This window comes from Podarcis bocagei (genome assembly GCF_964188305.1).
Source record: "Podarcis bocagei genome assembly, chromosome: 15".
Taxonomy (NCBI): Eukaryota; Metazoa; Chordata; class Lepidosauria; order Squamata; family Lacertidae; genus Podarcis; species Podarcis bocagei.
The window spans coordinates 37,699,059-37,721,389 of NC_138141.1; the positions used below are offsets into that span (position 1 = coordinate 37,699,059).

Consider the following 22,331-nt stretch of genomic DNA (forward strand, 5'->3'; position numbering starts at 1 on the left):
AAAGGGCTGCAGATCCATGGTAGAGCACATGCTCTGTGCACAGAACATCCAAGGTTGAATTCCCAGTATCTCCCAAAAGGGCTGGTAGAGACTGCTGGTCAGAAACACCCTGAAGACCCACTGCCAGTTAGTGTAGACAGTAATGAACTAGAAGGACCAAAGGTCTGAAATAGTGTAAGGCAGCTTCCTGTATTCCCAAGAGCGCAATTTCCATCAAATGAACAGAGGCAGAGGAAAAAATAATGTTGGACAATACAGCAGCATGCCATGTGCGATAGGGCTGCCATATTCCGAGGATCAAAAACCCAGACACACATACCCCACCATCGGGACACACACACCCCACCATCGGAACACACACACCCCACCATCCCGCATCTCCCTCGCTCACCCCCTCACTGCCTCTGACCCCTTCCTCGCTGGCCTGCTCCCTCTTCCTTCCCCTGTCTTACCTTTCCTGTCTTTGGCCTCCTGCTCATGATGGGAGGCTGAGCTGCCCCAGAAAAGCCGAACAAGGCCTGGCAGCTGCCGGGACCAGCACAGGGCCTAGCACAGCCCTGGGAAGGCCACTCCAGACCACCCCACTTCCTGTTCTGGGACAAAGTGCCTTCTGGGCATGCACGTGCCCCACAAAAAAACCAAAAACATAATAAATAAATAAATAAATAAATAAATAAATAAACAAACAAACAAACAAACAAACCGCAGACATTTAATCCAAAATGCAAAAATCTGCCCGGATAGGGGTGCTGGCCCCCAAAATACAGACATGTCTGGGAAATCCCAGACGTATGGCAACCCTAATGCATGACAACTAGAGTGTATTGTATTTTACTACTTCCCTGGTCACCACTGGTTCCATACAGCAAAGTGCATGGAATTCACTCCAAGCAAGTAGGCAGAGTGGGGAAGTAGGGAGAGATCAGGTTTTTTTTCCTGTGACATCACAATGCGCTTCTAAAGTACAAAATTTACCTGTTTAAAAATACTCATTGCTTATTGGCTTTTCTTCACCTGAATTTGATTGCTGTTTAAATTCCTCACACAGAGCTTACTGTGGTAGATGTGCAACCTATATGGAATCAAATCGCATTGAACCAAAGATGGTTCCAACATGAACATTTCCCTTCAAAGCAAATGCACTTCCTAATAATTATAGAAACACACAGTTGTGTCTAAATAGAATTACCATGGTGCATTAGCTGCTATTTATATGCTAATACCAAGAGAGACTAAGGACCCTGACCTTTTGATCTGGTTAAAGTGCATTTACTCCACATGGATGGCTATCCACACACAACAAGTGCACCATTCAGTAGGTAGATTTCCTTTTGAGTTCAACCAAACTAGGGTTAGATAGAACTCTTATGGACAGTGCAGCTTCACCAGAGTTGGCACTTCCATAGAACTCCGACACATTAACCACATTCAGACACAAAGCTAAACCAGGGGCTTAATGCCACAGGAACAAAAATTGGCCTCCCAGGTACACATGCTCCCTTCAATTTTCATGAGCAGCACTGCGTGAGTTCAGAAATTTTTGCTTCTGCTTTTAGTTAAGTGTAGCTTATAATTTCATCCAAACCAGGAACTGTGGTTAACATTAACTAGGGTTACTTTCAGAAAGCCAGCTTCATACCCTGTGATTTGAAATTGGCTTGTTTTGAGACTAAACATAGCTAACTGCAGTTGGTTGGTTGGTTTGGATAGAAAGTGCTGCACAGAAGGAGCCCAATAGCCTAGGATGACTATACCTGATCATAATAGTGCTAAACCATGGTGGCTCTAAACAAGATAAGAATGCTGCAGACTGCCTGTGTATCTTAAAAAACAAGCAAGCAGGCTAGTACGCCTTTTGTGACTTAATTTTTAAAAACTTTTATGCAGGACTAGATTCATGGTTGTCAACATTTTAACCACTACATACTAAAACAAATACTCACACTCTTACAAAGTTACTGTGTGGGAAAGTTAGAAATCTTTTAAGCATTCATCACCAAAAATCCAGACACCAAAGCTGCTTCCATGCAAGAATGCAATGCTTCTCAGCACTAATACAGTGGTACCTCGGGTTACATACGCTTAAGGTTACATACACTTCAGGTTACAGACTCCGCTAACCCAGAAATAGTACCTCGGGTTAAGAACTTTGCTTCGGGATTAGAACAGACATTAAAACTTCCCGAAACAATCGATGAACAGAGCTAAGCCTTAATTTGTGACCTGAGTATCACATACAACAGGAAGCTGAGGAAAATAATTGGATGTTAGATTTTCAAATAGAAAAAAAAATCTGTATCAGCCACTTGCCCCTATGGGAGAAGTGCAATATAAATGCAATGAATTAAAAAAAAATTAAAAAATGTCAAAAAGCATTCATACCCAAGCTTGTTTTAGGTTTTTATTCTACGCTGTCCCAAAGGCTTGGAGTAGTTACAACACATCCAAGCTAAAATATAAATACAGAAACAGCAAGATCAAATCAAATTTCTAAAAACCTACTCAATGTAACCTTAGCTTGGCCAGTAAGTGCCCACCTTACAATTTTTCCTGGAAAATGTTTGACGAAATGTTGTATTCCTGTTGGAATAGCTAGGATGTTATTACCAATTTTCATACCACCTTCCATAAGTAGATCCAAACACAGCTAATGTATCCTATAAATATTTTCATCATAATACAGCCAAGAACCAGGGGTGTCAAGAGGATTTTAAGGGTGCAGTGCACTGTATGTTGATTGCATCCTCTGCTATGTTAGCAAGAGATGGCACACACTTACATATGCTTTGTGACATAATTTTAGCAACATTATTTGTTTGCTACTTAATTGTAAATAAAGCCTCTAAGAGGTTTATAAAAATATATACATCGGGATACCTAATAAACATTAATGTTAAAACAAGTTTCATAAATAAATAAATAAATAAATAAATAAATAAATAAATAAATTCAAGCATTAAAAATAGAGGCTAAAATTACATAAGAAAATGCACACTGGCATATCTGGATAGGCTTGGCTAAACAAAAAACAGCTGGCAAATTTATATCATTTCTTGTAGATGGGGTGAAGGGCCCAAAAGCAAATCAGGGCCCAAAACTGTTTTCCCATGTTTAAAAGGTCTTAACCAACAGTTGTTAAAGGCTCAACATCCCTGCTCAAACCAGCTCTAAAATCATATAAAGAACTTTCATGGTTTCATGAGGTGTGTGAAGCAGTTTATGTTACCAGTGACATCTCTCATCAGCTGAACTCTCACCAGCAGAAATACATACATTCTGTTGCAAGAGCAGACGCGGTATTTTAAATGGTAGGCTAGAGTACGGGTCAAAAGATCAAGATTTGAAAGCAGCCAAGATTCAGGTGCCCATGCTAGGATAAATTCAAGAGTACAGTAAACTGTTTAAAAGAAAGAGGTAGTCTAACAGCATTTACCGAACATTAGCATGAGTCAAGCTGCCTTTTGTGTTTTTTGAGCAAAACCAATTTGAGCCTTGAATATACACAAACAGATCCATTTAAGTGTCTATTCCAGCAACAAAATCAAAGACACACAACCCATTTCCCCATATGAGTGGGCAATCTATATATAAAGCCTCTGCACATTACTGCTCCCATCTACTTAACAGCGCTCATGCACACACACTGTATTTCTATATATAAAAAAAACCCCAGCACAAAGAACGCTAACACCAGATGACATTTAGGTGGGCAGAGTACTGTTGCACTCAGGTCCTGCTTGCAGGCTTCCCATAGGAAATTGGTTGGCCACTGTGAGAACAGGATGCTGGACTAGAAGGGACATTGGCCTGATCCAACAGGCTCTTGTTATGTTTTTTCAATAAGCTTGTTTCGTCTTACGCAGGTTTTATTCCAGCTCATAATACTGGGCTGTGCATATGCGTGTCATAAAAAATTCTCCAATAAAAAGACTGATTTGTATCGCCTTTGGTTTTACTTGCTCTCCACTCAACCCCTACAGCACCAGCCATGGAGAGCCACTTGGAAATTCACCTGGTCCTCCCCAATTAATGTTTATTGTGGCGAGTGCTTTTCTGAGGTGTCTAAAACGGAAACATTTTTAAAATCCAACCATGTATTTCTTAGTGCTTTTTTAAGCTACATGATGTCTCCTAAACCTGTCCAGCTTAATTATATATACCAGAACAATTCTATGTTAAGGAGTTCAGTAAGAAAAGTGTTCATCCAGTCTTTGTGCTGCTATTTCTTACTCTTGTACATCTCTTTTAGAAAGAGGGGGGAAAAAACAGTCACCAGAACACATCCACCTACTTCTGGCTATCTTCATTTCAGTTATAGCTGTTTCATCTTTCACTTTTGATATTAATACACGGCTAACTTAATCTTTCATATAGATAAAAGTACAGCAAAGAGTGCCAACAATGCAGTCAAAGGTTTGTTTGCTGACCACTACCATAAAACGCGAAAGTTGTAAACAAATGTCCAAGTGTAGCAGGAACATTTTATCTGCCTTGCCTGTTCATAACACATAAAAAGTATGTTTATAAAATTCACTTCAGAGAGGACTATAGGGATTAATATTTACCTTGGGGAGTGAGATGACCTTTCCTGCCTGTTTGTTAAGGTTTCGACCTAATACTAGATTGTTTAGGTGCTTGGGGTTCCTCTTTCTTATTCTGTTGAGTAGGGCCCCAAACTTTGGTCTTAATGTCCTGCCCTGAAAGCACCACTGAGAGCAGTGGTTTGCAAACTTCTTTTCTCCACAAACCATTTGCTAATTATTTATTTTGCCCATTTTAGCAATTGTAATGAGCTGTGCTAGAGTCTGTATGATATTTGAATGTGTTTTTATTTATTTAGTTTTAGATACTGTATTTTATTGCATTCCATAGAATTCAAATTCTAGTATAGTATAGTAAAATACAATAGAAGAAATTTAAAAAGCAATTTAGTACAATTAAATATCCATATGAATACTTAATAGGATGGATTTGCTGTCTTCCAGCTTCAACTGGAAATCCACAGGCACACTGTGGAGAACCTGAATGAAGCTCACAGACCATTGGTAGTCCACAGACCAGTTTGGGAACCTCTGTCTTAGCAGCTAGATAACTCAGTTGGTTAGCACGTGGTGCTGATAACGCCAAGGTTGCAGGTTTTATCTTTGTAAAGGACAACTGCCTATTCTGGCATTGCCAAGGGTTGGACTAGATGATCCCGAGTGTCCCTTCCAACTCAGATTCTATGATTCAAGATCCATCAGAGTAGTTGGCAGGGTTGCTGAAAGGGGTATATTGCTGTACTGGTCCCAGAGCCGCATGGGACCCAGACCGAGTCCTTTAAAAAGTAAATCTCTAGCCCACTCTACTAAAGTTTCAAGCACAGTGGAAAAGCTATAAAGAGCACCTGGTAGTAATTCTACAGCCTGCTTGAATGTTTTGCTCAAAAAGCAACTTATTGGGATAAAGTCAATACTGCTCAGTCTGTTGTAAGGAAGGCCTGACCGGGTACTAAAGTGTCAAGATGGCTGAAATGCTTTTGATCTGGCCGTTTTTCTTCCCATGTGCTTTGTTCTCAGTCTCCTTCTAAAGTTCCTAACTAGGATCGGTTCTTTAAAGGCAGCTTCCTGTGTACATTTTTAAATCTTATTTTCTGTCTTCATGGCACCGGCATTATGCAGAGAGATACAACAAGTGCAAGAGGCAGAATATTATGTTTTCAGTAATGCCACCAAACAGCAGACATTTTTCACAAGTAACATACAGAGATTTACTACTAAAAATTAATGTAGTATCCCACTATCACTCAGTGCTATACAAGAAGTGAACTTAAAATTCATGTGCAGATTTTGCACAGTTTAAGCAATGAGTTAAAGGTTTTCAGAATTAGAACAGGGTAATAGAAAATAATCAACCACCTCATGGGACCACTTTCCACATATTATTCTTATGAATTTAAAAATTCAAGTCCACCTACAGAAATTAAGCTAGATAAAAAGAAAAAGGTTTTCCAATTGAAATTCAAATTATAAAAAGTAGATGTTAATTTGGTGTGTGTGTTAAATTCTGTGCTGGAAAAATGTTTTCAAACCAGAGACTAACATCAGGTATTTGGATCAGTGGTGCATTCTGGAAACTTGTTCAGCTCTTGCTTCTTGACTGCCTCAGTTGAACATCATGTAGAAGAAACGGCACATGAAAAGCTGAGAAGTTAGTTTCTATTTGTCCCAAGTTTTTAGCTTTCTAGAAGGCTATTGTATTTCTATTTCAAAACTGAGAGTCTTTTCAACCTGGACCAAACAAAACATTTCACCAAACAAGAAATGTTAGTTATGCAAACATTTTCAAGAATATAAAGTAACATACAAATTTAGGATGGTTAGTTGTCTGCAACACTGATATGTTTGTGTGTTATTAAAGAATCCAGTATTACAAAGCTTGTTCAATACCCAAATGCACCATTAGTCCTCATTGGCCACTGTAGTTCCACCTTGGTTTCCACTAAAGGTGGTATTTAAAAACAACAACCCTATGACAGCAATATTGTACTTAACAACCTGGGATTTAGAGCCACTGAACTGAGAAAGGCTACTTCAGAGTAAGTATGTGTAGTGTCAGACTATGGATCACCTTTATTTCAACCCATTTTTACAAGAATCTATCTGAGGTTCTCTTGAGATGGGACCAGATTATCAAGTTGTCAATTGCTCAGGGAGAATTTACAGGATATTTCCTTTGTAAAAAAAAAATATCCACCAAGACAAGCAACTCTCCCACCATGGATTTGTTATATGCATCACTTTTTTACAAAATAAAATTAATTTTAAATATCTATCTGTTTCACTAGCATTTATGAGGTAAAGGGATTTTGCTCCTTTAAGCAAGAATTCTCTGTAAAAATGTTCACAAAGTTTACTTTCAAGCACCGGCACCTCCTTCTCCCTTTTGCTTTTCCATTATGATCCCATTAATGCATTCAGTATATGTAATCACGGAATACAATTTCATGTACATAAATGTAAATGCTGCTTTAGATCCCAATTCTACTAGGAACTAAACTAAAGCCTTGATCTCTTGTAAGCAGTGATGAAGCCGCCATTATTTTAAAAAGTAATCTTACTTCTCCCCTTTTAAACACTCACACAGAATTGTCTTAAGTTCCTGTTCACAATATAAGGACCGGGATGGGTGGGTAGTATTTTGGCACAGTAGTTTTGAATGCGTATTGATCCAAAAAATGGAGAAAAACACAGTAAAATATGGTCTCAAAAAACTCCATATGCTTAAAAACTAACATTAAAACTGGGTCCCTCTCATAAGCATGATATAAAAATGCAAATACATAACTAAGTATTTTCAGACATGGGGAGGGGAGCAAGATATTCTCATCTTCCAAAGGGAAATGGCACTAAACATCCTGGCTAGCTGCTGTTCTTCAAAGTTTTGATGAGGACACAAATGCCAAGCACCAACACAATGATTTGGACCTGGAGAAAACTGGTGGCTTCGTTTAAGGAAAACACTGGACAGTCCCTTCTGAATTCATGTAAAGGGTGACTGAATGGTTTGATTAAAGTCGTATTTCTTTAAAGAACCTGAGCTCTGCCAGATCAGATCAAAGGTCCATCTAGTTTCTGTTTCCCACAGTGACCAACCAGGTGATTTGCACAGCCTACAAGCAGGACATGATGGCAGTAACTTTTGTCTGCTGTTCATCTGCAACTGGTAGTTAGTGGCATACTGCCTCTGACTTAAAAAAAAAAAAATTATTCTCCATCCCATCTGTATATGTCCTAGTAAAGGCCTGATCCCACATCTTGAAAGCTGCAATCCTGAAGTAGACTTAATTGGATGTTAGACACAGTAGTAGCAATAAATAATAAATAATAATAATAATAATAATAATAATAATAATAAATTTATACCCCACCACTCTGGGCAGCTTCCAACTGAATATTAAAAGCAATACAGCATCAGACATTAAAAACATCCCTAAACAGGGCCACCTTCAGATGTCTTTTAAAAGTAAAATAGTTGTTTATTGCCTTGACATCTGCTGGGAGGGCATTCCACAGGGCAGGCACCACTACTGAAAAGGCCCTCTGCCTGGTTCCCTGTAACCTCACTTCTCGCAGCGAGGGAACCGTCAGAAGGCCCTTGACGCTGGACCTCAGTGTAGGGCTTGCTTCTAAGTTAACATGCTTGGGGTTTCACTCTATTGCACAAAACAATTCCTGAAGTTACTTCTACAGTTTTTAAATATAATATTGAAATATAATATTACGCTTAAAGAATAGATCATACTTAAAGTTTGGTAGGGTATATGCAAACCTAATCTAGGGAGTTGATTGGTTAATCTGTTTTGCAGATCATATATTGAACTGCTGGCCCTAATAACAGCTATGCTGTTGGTTTTCCTGTATGAGCAAAACATACACCCAAATGCCACACACAAAAACCCTCTCACCCTTTTCTATAAGAGTGTGTGTGTGTGTGTGTGTGTGTGTGTGTGTCACAATTCCTTGAGTGATAATCACCTGATATTTTAATACACTTTAAGAATTACAGTGCAAGTAATTAACAAGGCAGATATCCATTAGATTAAAAGGAAGGTATTTAAATTTCCTCAGTGCAATTTGCATGTGCACTACAGTTCAGTGTAAGAAAAATTAAGTCACTCAAAGATGGAAGGCAATTTGTAACATGAAAAGATTCAAACTCTTAAGTTTATTCAGAGAAAACTGATTTTTCAATCTTTCATTTCCTATTAGAGGAAAGATAAGAGAGAATGCCTAATGACCCAAGTTCTGCACTACCTGTTCACATTTCTACTGCTATTTTATTAGTCACATCTTCCCTGACTTGCCTCATTACACCAGCACTGCAGCTGTCCATATACCTTTGAAAGGCAAAACAATATACCGTATTTTTCGCACTATAGGACGCACTTTTTCCCCTCCAAAAATGAAGGGGAAATGTGTGTGCGTCCTATGGTGCGAATGCAGGCTTTTGCTGAAGCCTGGAGAGCGAGAGGGGTCCGTGCGCACCGACCCCTCTCGCTCTCCAGGCTTCAGGAAGCTATCCCAAGTCTTGCAAGCCCGGCGGGATGTCCCGCGGGCTCGCAAGGCTTGCGGGCAGCAGCCTGCACCCAAAAGCTGGGGACAGCGGGGAGGCGCAGAGCCGCCACCCCGCTATTCCCCGACCTGATCTGGAGGCTGGCGGGGGGAGAAGCAAGCCTGCTTCTCCCCCCCACCATCCCCACAACCTCCAGATCAGGTCGTGGAAAAGCGGGATGGCGGCGCTCCGCTATCCCGCTTTTCCCCGACCTGATCGGGAGGCTGGCGGGGGGAGAAGCAAGCCTGCTTCTCCCCCCCACCAGCCCCACAACCTCCAGATCAGGTCGGGGGAAAGCGGGATGGCGGCGCTCCGCTATCCCGCTTTTCCCCGACCTGATCGGGAGGCTGGGGGAGGGAGAAGCAAGCCTGCTTCTCCCCCCCCCACCAGCCCCACAACCTCCAGATCAGGTCGTGGAAAAGCGGGATGGCGGCGCTCCGCTATCCCGCTTTTCCCCGACCTGATCGGGAGGCTGGGGGAGGGAGAACCAAGCCTGCTTCTCCCCCCCACCAGCCCCACAACCTCCAGATCAGGTCGTGGAAAAGCGGGATGGCGGCGCTCCGCTATCCCGCTTTTCCCCGACCTGATCGGGAGGCTGGGGGAGGGAGAAGCAAGCCTGCTTCTCCCCCCCCACATCCCCACAACCTCCAGATCAGGTCGGGGGAAAGCGGGATGGCGGCGCTCCGCTATCCCGCTTTTCCCCGACCTGATCGGGAGGCTGGGGGAGGGAGAAGCAAGCCTGCTTCTCCCCCCCCACATCCCCACAACCTCCAGATCAGGTCGGGGGAAAGCGGGATGGCGGCGCTCCGCTATCCCGCTTTTCCCCGACCTGATCGGGAGGCTGGGGGAGGGAGAAGCAAGCCTGCTTCTCCCCCCCCCACCATCCCCACAACCTCCAGATCAGGTCGGGGGAAAGCGGGATGGCGGCGCTCCGCTATCCCGCTTTTCCCCGACCTGATCGGGAGGCTGGGGGAGGGAGAAGCAAGCCTGCTTCTCCCCCCCCCCACCATCCCCACGACCTCCCGGCTTCAGGAGAGCCCCACCGCCAGCCCCACAAGCTCGGGGGACAGCGGGAGAGGCGCAGCGCGCCATCCCGCTGTCTCCCGACATGGTTTGGAGGTTGGCGGAAGGCTTCCTCCTCCCCCAGCCCCGCAAGTTCCCAGAGCGATGCCAAAGCATGGCTCTGGGTCCCGTTCTGGGGGAGGGGGAAGCTCGGGCTTCCCCGCCCCAGCCCCGCGCCTGGGGGGGGGGGATAAATTTTTTTTGCCTTTATTTCCCCCCCCCCCAATCTAGGTGCGTCCTATGGACCGGTGCGTCCAATAGTCCGAAAAATACGGTAACCATTTTGAAAAGGGTACGTCCGATTTATTTATTATTAGAGAAATTGGAGAAATTGGTAATTTGATCCAGGTATATACATAGTGCTTGAGAACAGCCCTCATTAGTTATTAATAATTAAAAAGTATATTTATATTGCTTGACCCAAGCTCTGGAAAACTGAAGCTTTGGCCCAGCAAGAAATTGTGGAAAGAGGAATGTTGAAGACTGTATTTTAATTAATGAAGTGGCACACTTAATCACCACACTTCCCTACAATTTATATGGGCTCTTCAGTTACTGGAACAGATAATAACTTGAACAGATTCATATCTGATTAGTTTTTTAACGTCAACACCAGATACAGTAAATCATATGGGGTTGGAGGGGAGTTATGTAGAGAAAGCTTGTGTGCCACTAATGGCCAGCCAAGCATCTGGCACAGAAATTGGTGACCATATCTGATTTCCCTTGGTTACAACAATAAACAGCGACAAGGTCTAAAAGTCAATCAAACAGAATGCAACAGAATTGGATGGTAGGACTTACAAAGAGGCAATACTCTCCCTTATATGCATTCCTATGTAGTTAGCCCATCTCATCCAAATCATAACATGCTGCAAAGAGAACACACCATCATGGTGTTACGAGTTCTCATTTTTCATGGTCAAGGAGAAAAACATCATCACATTTTAAGCCACTTAGCAACTCAGTGCAGTACACACCAGTTCTCCATGGATTACTTATCTGGATTACATGCAGTGACTGAGTGGGATAAGAGAAAGCCACTCATGGGCAAAATGTTCTGCTTGGAGGAGGTAAGTCTTTCGGCAAGACAACCATACTACAACTACAGAATTCTGTAAATATAGTCCACCTCTGACCAGCTGCAGGATTACATAAAGCAGATCATACTGAAACAGTATGAACAAAAAGATGTATATTCCATCTTAAATCAAGCATTATTTTTGTTACCTGACAATAACTATGAATTCATTTCCAAAAGGAAATGGATTAAAACATATGCATTAAAGAGAAAGGACAGATACCGTAAGTCAATAGTAATTAAAGTAGGAAAATTTTTGATTGCATCAATTAATCACTGATTACAAAATAGAGTGTTCTCATCAGAAGCATCTCCTGATAAAGTCTGATTAGTACCGGTGGACAATACAATCTATAAACATCTTCTGATCCAGGAACAGAGATGTTCCAAAGAATAAAATGCTTGGGATGTATCCAACTAAATTTTCTTAAGAGTAGACACACAGTAAACACATTTAAATTAACGGACCCAAATTAGTCAGCCATTATTTTCAATGGGTCTACTCTGAATAGGATTAGCACTGGATACAATCCTATGGTCACTTTAGGTGTTCTCATCTTAATTTACTGGTTACATCTCTATATTGTCCTTCCTCCAAGAAGCTTTGAGCTGTATGCCTTAGGACTGCATTGTTGGTAGATAAAGCAAATAGACAATGGCTGAATTTAAACAATATTGTAACGATGGTTACAAACATGGCTTACAGCAGCTTGCCCGCATTGCTTTTTATCATCTTTGCTTTGCAAGTTCACTACAAGGAAGTAGCCTCCAGAGGCAGAGCATTGTTTTAAGCTATAGTTTATTGATTCAAGCATCACACCAAACCACAGTCTGCAAGTCCCCTTCAAACCATTTGTTTAAAGTTGTGGTTTGCCAGATGATGCCTTGTCAGTTCAGACATGTCATTAAATTATCATTAAGCTTCAAACACTGTTGACTAGCTTTCCTAAACCCACTCAGTGAGCTGCAAGGCAGAATTCAAACCTGATCCCATTCCCCACACCTAAACCCAACACTTTAGCCCCTAAACAACCATTGCTCTCAAACAGCCCCAATTGTTAATCTGCTTTAAGTCCACAATGTAGATATCCCTTCAAGTTCCATTTCAGCACTAGCTGAGCACTGATTTTCTGTGTCCAATCTCTAACAAAGATACACTTTAAAGAAATACTTCAGAAGCAAAAATTATGAAAAGCATTATGAAAATTATGCTGAAGAGAATGCTAAAATCATCTAAAACAGTAAGGTTAACATTTCCATGATGTGTCAAAAAAAGAATGGGAAGAGAAATTTGACATCTCAGAAACAATAGCTTCACAGATGCTTGGAGCTCCAGTAAGTGGCTCCCTCAGAGAAAACCTTTTTGTTCCAGAAGATCCATCCAAAAACTTGTGGGACACATTAAGCTTAAACAACTCATTGCTGGTTAAGCTGAGCACACACAATGTTTCAGAATTGTCAGAACAATTGCTTCATTTAATACCTCAACTTAAAAGGCACATTTCAAATTGTCCTCCTAATGCGTTATCAGACACTACTTTACAAGAGCAACCTCTTAAGACTGCAAATTTTTATTTATCAAACATACCAACATTCTTAACACTGTAAGCATAACTAAACCACCTAAAAGCACTGCAGGAATTTGGATGGATGAAATTTTAAAATAGTGTTTGGAATGAAGTTGACAGTACTCAGACTGACACTGTATGAACTTCCTAATGTTGACTGTAAGAAAACTTAGAACAGAATGGCTAAAAATATATTGTGTATCTGTTAAGCTGACAGATCAATTTATTTGGGAAGCTGTCACTAATAGAAGTAATTAAATTATTTGTATGATTTTTTCAAGTTCTTACAAGAGGGGGGAACTAAATGTATTTTGGATTGAACTTATAAATTTCAATTATGCTAAATCTACAATTATGCAATGGCTACTACCCACAATGGTGTATTCTACCTCCAGAGTTGGAGGCAGTATGTCTCTGAATACCAGTGGCTTGGAATCAATGGGAAGAATCCTGCTACATTCAGGTCCTGCTTGTGGACCTCCCCTTGGGTATCTAGTTGGCTACTGTGAAAACAGGGCGCTGAACTAGATGGGCCTTTGGCCTGAACCAGTAGGGGTTTTCTTTTCTCTTTAGCCAATGTTTAAAAAGGAAAGCTGGTTAAAGTCTACATTTACCATAAAACTGAGTCATGACATACCAAACAGCAATTTAAATGTTCTGTAATAAAATCATATACAGACATATCAAACTTTTGAACTGAAGCATTATAAGAAACATAAGTAGTAATACATAATATTTCAGTTATTGTGTGCTTTCTATGGGACCTAGGGACTAGGGTGTCAAAGATGTCACATCTCAGGAGATGCCATCATGTGTCTCATCAGGATGGGACCCACATTAATTTTCTTGTACTCCTATCATCCAAGTATCTCAACTCTGCCATGTATTCTGTTCTCAAATTATGAGTGTTTACAACAGCTAAACAGCACTGACACTTCCATCTCATTGATAAATACTTTTTGAGTAACTACCACCACTTCCTTTTCAGGAAAGTTCTGAACACTTACTTCTGAGACTGAGCTGTAAATCTCACTTTGACTGCATTCTGAGCCTTCAAGCAAGTGATCTTGCTTAGTATCCTCATATATATGTAGAGTCAGACAAAGCCGAATTCTAGTTAAGCAGGTATAATTTTGCAGTGCAAAAGACATATGGGCTGCAAGGCCAAATGTTTTAAATTGTAATCCTATAATGACTCATTTAGTTATCAGCCAATATGTGGTAATTGTTATAGCAACTAGTTTGCAGGCATGCTGTTCAAAAAAATAAAATCAGAAATGGGAAACTTGATTTACAATAATGATTTAAATCGTCCTGATGCATGTCAATTTTTAATAGACATAGATGTTTCTCTTCTAATGGGGTAGCCTTGAATGAAGACATTTGATTCCTAGCTGTGTATTTGTATTCAAGAGAGTACACTGTCAATGAGTAGCAGCAGCAGTCAAGTCTGTCAAACTCCTAGCAGTCCTTTAATTTTCCTCTTAAAGTGCATGGTAGTCTAGATTAGGTGACGTATAAACCAAACATGTTCCATCTGAAACCCCACCTTAATTAGCAAACACCATACATTAACAATTAATGACTGCCCAGCCCAGATTATTGCAACTGAACCCACAACTTCCAAAACCAGAACTCTAATTTATAGTCTCAATCCAGGTTTATCCTATTTAAGACACATTGCCCCATGTTCAAATAAAGACACTATTAATCTTCCATTAAAAGTAGTGCTAAGGCAAGTGTAGTACTCAAGAGTAGCTAAGCATCCTTTCCCTTATTTTACAGTTGACAGAAGCAGAGTTCCAATTATGACTGGTAGCATACAAGGTTAACTCGACAGGCCGTGTGTATCCTATTCACTATATTATTGCTAAAAAGTACAGCAATACAAAAAAGTTAAGAATCTGACTGGACTTGGATCTGGGCTCTATTCTCCAAGAAGCCATAAATTCACTTTATGAACTCTTAGATTGCAAGTCTAAATGCACTAATGAACAGTGAGACCTCTGCCCAGATATGATTCCATTTGCACAGCTGATTCCATGACTCAGCTTACAGCACTGACAAAGATTATGCATAGCATAATGTAGATATATTACAAAACAATTTAAGGTACAATTTAAAAGGGAAAGAATGGAAATTGCAGAGTACAACATCATAAACCAGAAAGATTTTTACAGAGGCTGAGAAACATGACAATGCATCCTTTTACTAGGGAAGGTTTCCCATACTTCTAAGAGACATGATAAGCACACACACACCAGGATGCAGAAGTTCACCCCAACATTCACAACATAATGTTAAATTTTATGCTAATATAATGACAGCCACAATCTTTGTTCTGTATTCACCATGTGTCAGATATGAACTGTCCACCCATAAACAGGCACTGAAAAATATAGAAAGGGTCAAACCTTTTTGCCACCTGAAATGTAAATACCACAGGCTAGAACAGTAGGCATCCTTAGAAGTCTTATAGTAGTACCGTTTGGAAGTAAACAACAACAAAAACACCAAAGACAGATTTTCCTAATGACAACTTTAACCTATTCACAAAATAAAAGCACCTCAACACTGAGTATCACTATATATAATAATTAAGACCCTTTTAATTTCTGGATTATAGTCAAAGGCAATGTGTGACATTCTAACCCAAAAGAAAGGATATTAAATCTTGCCACAAACTTTGCAAAACATTTAAAACGTGTTCCATTTTAGGTTGCACTTCAGCAAGGCCAAAAGGAAGATTATATAATCAACAAGCAAATCATATAGGCATATAATAAGCTAAAAAGACTACCTATATAACTATATATCTATATATGAATAAGCCTTGAAAGTGGGAGGAGGAGACAGAACAGGGCCTATAATCCTATTAATTCCCATTTTTTTCTTTGCATATATGCATTTTCTTCTTGTGTTAAGTGTGAGTATTCAGGGTCAACCCAAATCTCAAGGTCAATGGTTTTAGTCAATTTAGAGTTTGAGTCCCCTAATACAATAGACACTCTAGCGAACAACCAAATTATTTGGTTTGAAGAAATGCAGGAAACAGTAGCCACTCATAAAAGAAATGCTAAAAAATTATACTGTATATGGTACAGTTTAATCCACACCCATATTGATAAGAATCAAATTGTGCTTTGTCCGATACAATCTATGTATATTCACCCTTGTTAAGAATTGGATTTGGCATGACAAAGATTGAATATCAATGAGAACACTGCCATCCTTCATTAGGTAAGTGTAAAGAAAGATGGAACATCATGTTTACCATTCCATCAGAGTATTTTCCATATCCTTTTGTCCTACATTTTTTCTGTACTCTTTAAAAATGTGTCAAAGGATAACAGTGCTCAATTTGATCATATCTGTGCAGAGAAGACAAGACAAGACAGAGTGTAAAGGTAACACTCTGCTACAGAAACCCACCACAAAATGTAAGAACAAATGAAGTCACCATTCACTAATGTAGAAATTTGATATGTACTATGTGTGTAAATCTATCATATCCCAAATGAAGTAAAAAAGTGAAAATCTGTGTCAATCAGAAAGATAATCAAACAACAACAAAAACCCTTGCTTTCCAACATTGACTGGCTACTTTACTGCTAGACAAATCAAGATCTACGGAAGGGGGGTGGTGAGATAAAGACTACTACATTCACTTGATTTCTATACCACTAGACTCCTCCCTAAAGAACAGACTTCATTGTTACTGCAATTACTATACCTTCCACTCCAGCAAAAACACAAGCAGAAAATGGGTGGTGTGAATGCTATGAAAAGGGTAATCTAGCCATTTCACAGCTTCTGCCTTACTCCACCCAGTTTTCTCCTCAATGGCTGTGCTCGCTGTACTCGCCCTCCATAAACACAATCCAACCAAACAAGAACACACAAAACATTACTGACAAACTAATGTATCTGTGGCAGAGGCTTTTGTTAAAAGTGTTCTCTTTGTTCAAAATATCTGATTCAGGGATATTCTAAACCACTTTGAATAATAATAAATAAATAATAAATAATAATAAATAATAAATAATAAATAAATAATAATAATAATAATAATAATAATAATAATAATAATAATAATAATAATTCAGCTACTGAAAAATCCTGTCCCACACTGCCAAGAAATTCAATGGTACACAATTGTTTAATTATAAATCTGAGAATTCGGACCATTCCACCCCCTCCTCCACACCCGCTAATGAAGTCCACAAATGTGACATAGGCACAGTAGCAAGATGTAAAAGAATTCGGGGGGGGGGGGGAGATTGAATATGCAAACAGGTTAATGCACCTAAATACATTACTATTCTCCCCCCCCCCCCGCCGCCACCCTTTGGGTGGACAGAGGGAGAGGCACAGTGAAAACTGTTAGTATAGCTTCCAACACTCATGGCTAGGAAACTCACTGCAAAAATATTTGACCTGCATCAATCAAGCCATACTGCAGTAGTACGGAACATTTCTTTTCCCCAGCCAATGCTACTAAAGCAAATAAGATGGGATGTGACTAGTCTCAGAGGCTGAGTGCATAATTTCTTTTCCCCCCCACCCACATCACCACTCCAAAAACCTCTCCTATAAGTGTGTGACCCACCTTAACTTCTTCACAGAAGTAAGGTAAAAGGGAAGAGAGAATCACAAAGCTAAATTGTTACAATAAGAGCTGTATTCTTAACAATACAGAACAAACAAGCACCTTAATGGGATGAGATTCCTTGCTGGCATCTCTAGCATCACTTCTCCTCCTCCCCATCTTTCAAAAGGGCAATTTCTTCTCTAAACTGCCAGCAATGAGGTTCTACCAGCAATGAGGTGCTAACCCCCAACATGTGGAATCTGATCTCCCTAAGTCTTCCATCACATCCTCCTCCCATTTTTGCTGCAGCTTGTTCTGACCGTCTGAGCCACCTCCTAGCAATGATTTTTCTCTTACTCAGTCACTGCAGGGAGAAGGGTGGAAAAGGGCCTTTTGACAGACCACCAGATTAGAGCTGCCAGACATCTCTTTTATGTTGTGTACCACAGATCATTTATTTTAATGAGCCAGTACCCCAACACTCATCTTGTTTAAAACAAACAACACAGAGAAGCAGGCCAACTTGCCAACAAACAGTAATTCTCCTCCCATTTTCGTCAACAAGAAAGGAATAAAGAAATGTAAGGAGCATGCGGGGAGGGGAGAGATCTAGGATATATTTCCTTTCAATCTGACTTCCTCTCTACTTCCAGGCCTTTATTGGGGTCACTATCACTACAACTTCCTCCACCCCATTTATTGTGAAGTCGCCAGAAGAAAACATCATTATGGAATGCAGGTGGTCAAGCAGTGGAGTGGCAGTAAATACGAAGAAAAGATAATGAAAGAAGAGAAGAGTGTGGTAGGAGACCAGAGTTGTGGGCTGTGAGACAAAGCTTACAGAAATATGGAACTGAAAAATGGACCGGAGGTTGCAAGAAGAGATTCAAGAATAAGAGGCTAGTAAAGAAATACTACAGATATAACAACAGAGCTGGGAGTAGAGGACTAAAGCTGAAGAAAAGCAGGATTCTGAATGTCAGAAGCAAAAGTAAGATGGGTGCAAAGGCTTGTCTAGACTAGAGCACGAAGGGCCTTCAAGCAAGGCAGCATGATGAGGTTTCAGAGTGACAAAGCAGATGCAAGAAGGGGAGATGATAGAGCTAGTAACAGAGGATGTAGAGAGATGCTGCGGTAGTAGGAGGTAGAGGGTACCAACAAATTATGCTTTAAAAGATGGCTTGAGAATGGGGAAAACCAGAGAGCAAAGGGTGTGATCAGACTCCTCCAGCTAGAGAAAGGAGATGAAGAGGTGTGTACAGAGGGGAGGGGAGAAATGCAGTAACGCAGGATTATGGGGCGGAGATGCTACGGCAGAACTGAGGAACTGAAGAACTGGAAAAGATCACATCCAGCTGGAGAGGGATGCTGAGAATTCAGATAATAGTAAAACAGCAGTATTAGGAGCCTCTCCCCTCCCTCCAATGGAAAATCTATATCCTTTAATGGAAAATGTAACAGATTCTCCATTAAAGGGAGGCTAGTTTCTCAGCCAAGGTGAGGGGGCACCGACCTCCTCTATAGATAAACAAGATTGGAAGTCAAAGGGCAACTATATACTCATTTGTACACCCTCTCTAACAGGAAAGAGGGGTAAGAAGGAATGCAGCGCCCTTTCGCTTCCTATTAGAAGACAAGAGTCATCTATAAGATGGGTGTGGAAGAGGAGAAACAAGGGTCCCACTAGAGAGGGTCACACGTGCCCCACTCCCATTATAAGAGAAAGTAGGATGAAAGAGCAAAAATAACCTTGATTCCACTGGAGACTGAGAAAGGGTAATATATCAAAAGGGGGTTAAAGAGGGGGAACCAATCTACCCACCCACCTACTATGGGGGGGACCGAGAAAAGAATAAACAGGGTCATGCCGTTTGGCAGGAGGTGGGTGCGGGGTGTGGGTGCATGGAGAGATGTTGGATACGGGGAAAGAGGCAGAGGTAATCATAGTACAGGGGTGGCTAAAGGCCAGGAGGAAGAACAACGTTTGTGTGTGGAGGGTGGATGAGCGGGAGCAAAGGAAAGCACGCCACACGCGTTTTTCTTGCCTAGTCACCTAAGGAAAGAAGGGGAGAAGAGAGGGGGGTATCCGACAGAGGAGAAGAATGGGCAGCGTGCATTTCAGAGAGACGTGCGAATGAAGGCTGGGGCGTGAACACAAACACGCGATGACGACGGTAAGGATGCGAGTCAGAGAGGGAGAGAGACAGAAGGGAGGGAAGCCTTATTCATCCCTCCCTTTCTCCTTCTCTCCTCCCTTCCCCCCCCCACCCCCGTCTCAATATCAACGGGCGCGGCGGCCATTTTGAGAGCGAGCTGGAAAGAAGCGAGAAAGGAAGGAGGGAGGGAGAGGAGGAGGAGGCGGTGGCGGCAACAGCAGCAACACGAGCAGCCCCAAGCCGGGGCCTACTGCCCGTTCACCCCGCGCCCAATATACATAAATAAATAAAGCCATAATAAAGCAAAGCGCCACAGTACAAGCCCGTGTCGCGCCTTATAGGTGTGACACCCTCCCTTCTCCTGCTGGAGCCAGAAGCCGGCCGGCCTTACCCGAGCCTCCGAGGCCGCTCCCACCAGTTCACCGGCGCCGGTTCCGCGCGCGAGGCGAACGCGTACAGTGAGGGGGGGCTGCTGGTCGCTTCCTTGGGCCCGGGGGAGGCACAGAGCCGGCCTCGCCGAAGAAGGGCTCTCTTGGCCCCCTCCCCTTTTGCCGGCTTGTGGAGAAAGAAGATGGAGGAAGCTTGTGGGAGGAGGCTGGCTGAGGAGGGGCGGGCGGAGGGGTCGCAGCGGTGTTCCTTCTTCGGCGGTAATGGTCGTCGCGCTCGTCGTCGTCGTCTTCCTTCGTCGTCGTCGGCAGCAGCAGCGGCGTCGACCGCCCTTTTCCCGCCCCGGTCTTGTCAGTGGCGCCCCGGCCGCCAGGAAGGAAGGAGGGAGGGAGCAGCAGCGGAGGAGGGAGCAGGCTCGGCCCGCTTTAAGAACTGCGCATGTGCGGAGAGGGGAGGGGATAGCAGCCCGGAGACCATCTTGCGGGGAGGCCGACGCGCGCCGACTCCCGGCGTGCAGCGCGGCCGAGGAGAAGGCGGCGGCGCGGGGTGGGCGGCGACGACGACGAGGGTAGCTGCCGCCGCCGCCACAGCAGCAGCACCCGCCCGGACTCTGTTCCCGACCTGCACCGCGGCCAGTTTACCTCAGCCCGCCTGGCTGCTTCTGCCTGTGTGGCGGTGGGTCGGTTTCTCCTCAACCCTCTCCCGTTTACAATCACCATTGTTACTCTCTTATCACACTCATCAACAATATTATTATGGTTATGATTATTAAAATACTTCCATTGATCTTAATTTCAAACTATCGTCCTTGTGATCGTCGCGTTTTCTGACGAGCTCAAGGCAGCGGACGAACCGCAGCACCAACAACATTTTAAAATTCAAAAACGGCTCACTAGTCGCGCTGTCAAAACAATATTTTAAAATTAAAGACCCCCTTTTAAAACAACAACCCACCCGCAGAAATCAGCAGTCCTTCACAGACAAGCAGCGGAGAAAAATGTCTTAGCCAATTATTTATTTTATGAACAATCATGTCTTTTGTGTTCCTTAAATGACTGGCGGTTCATTTTCATTATCTTTTAGCTTTTTTTTGTAAACCACCCATGAAATATACAGTGATGGGCAGCAATATAAATGTAATATTATTAATGACATTACTAACGTCCTCTTGCATGTTTTTCTTACAGAACAGGTGGAAATTCTCCTACACAGTCTAGTTCCACTAAAATTTGTTCTCAACACCTCTTACATTGTTATGTTGTTACAAGCTAAATCTCTATGTACAACCTCCTGAGTTCCATAGATCTTATTCCCAAGTAAAAAAATACGGTGGCGGCCTTATTCATTTATTTTTACTTCAATGTGCCTTTTTTATAAAAGCATTCATAGCACTACTCTCACACCCTCAAAAAAGGCTTTGGAATAACAATAGTGTCAGTCTTAGTTGTGCTAACAGCACCACGTAGGTGGAAATATCAGCATAGGTGTTTTGTTCTTTAATACAACCTTTCAGCCATCGAAATGGCCCCAAACAATACAATTCAAAAAAGAAAAGAAAATTTAAAAATCCCAAAATAGGTAAGAGTTGAAAGTTTGGCCAATTAATAGTTTCATTCTGAACTTTCATTCCAAAGGTGTGACGGAGGTTGCAAAGTATAAGGCTACAGTTTGCTGTCTGAAAAGCTAGTAATCTAAAATTAAACTCACAAGGAAGTGGAGGCAGGGGTATACTGGGAAAATACTGTTGCTGTAAATTATCATTTACAAAGCACTTTAATTTTCCTAGAGACAGTACACAGATTAACCTGTACACAGGCTTACAGTCTAATAGACACCACATTGGAGGAAAAGGGAATGGGGAGGGAAGAGGAAAACAGGTACACAAATATTGCCATTTTTAAAGTTACATACAGGCGACTCAATTTATGCTGGGGTTACATTCCAAGGAGAGCATGTAAAGTCAAAATTGTGTATGGTCAAAACCAACCTGGCTACCCCATGTCTGCTTGGAAGCAGGTCTCATGGACTCTAAACTGCATAGGAGGTAGGCTGGGCATGTGGGTCAATGCTGCTTATGGTTAACTAGAAGATTGGTGGTTCAAGCCTATCCAGGGACAGTTGTGGGCAGGACTAGAAGACCCCTGGGGTCCCTTCCAACTCTACAATTCTATGATTCAATTCTATGTCTTCATTTGCAGAACTCTCCTCTGTTGGAGACAAATTTGTTTTGAAGAGGAAGAACCATAAGAGAGAGAAGTGGAGGGACTTGTACTTCTCCATCAAGTTAGCACCTGGACAGCAGACCGAGCTGACACATTATTCTCTGTTGTCATGATTTTGGTGAGATGGATTATTATTATTATTATTATTATTATTTATTAAATTTATATACT

At 41.8% G+C, this 22,331-nt stretch overlaps 1 protein-coding gene across 2 annotated transcripts in view; it reads right to left on the reverse strand.

The window, feature by feature from the left end:
* The window catches only part of PAFAH1B1 (platelet activating factor acetylhydrolase 1b regulatory subunit 1), a 58,078-nt gene extending 37,651 nt beyond the window's left edge, over nt 1–20,427 (reverse strand). Inside the window, exon 1 of one of the 2 annotated variants that reach the window (XM_081173109.1) lies at nt 19,943–20,427. The gene's annotated coding sequence lies outside the window, so the exon portion shown is untranslated. The remainder of the gene's footprint in view (nt 1–19,942) is intronic. The other variant, XM_081173110.1, reaches the window with a different exon arrangement.
* Between the last annotated feature and the right edge of the window lie 1,904 nt (nt 20,428–22,331).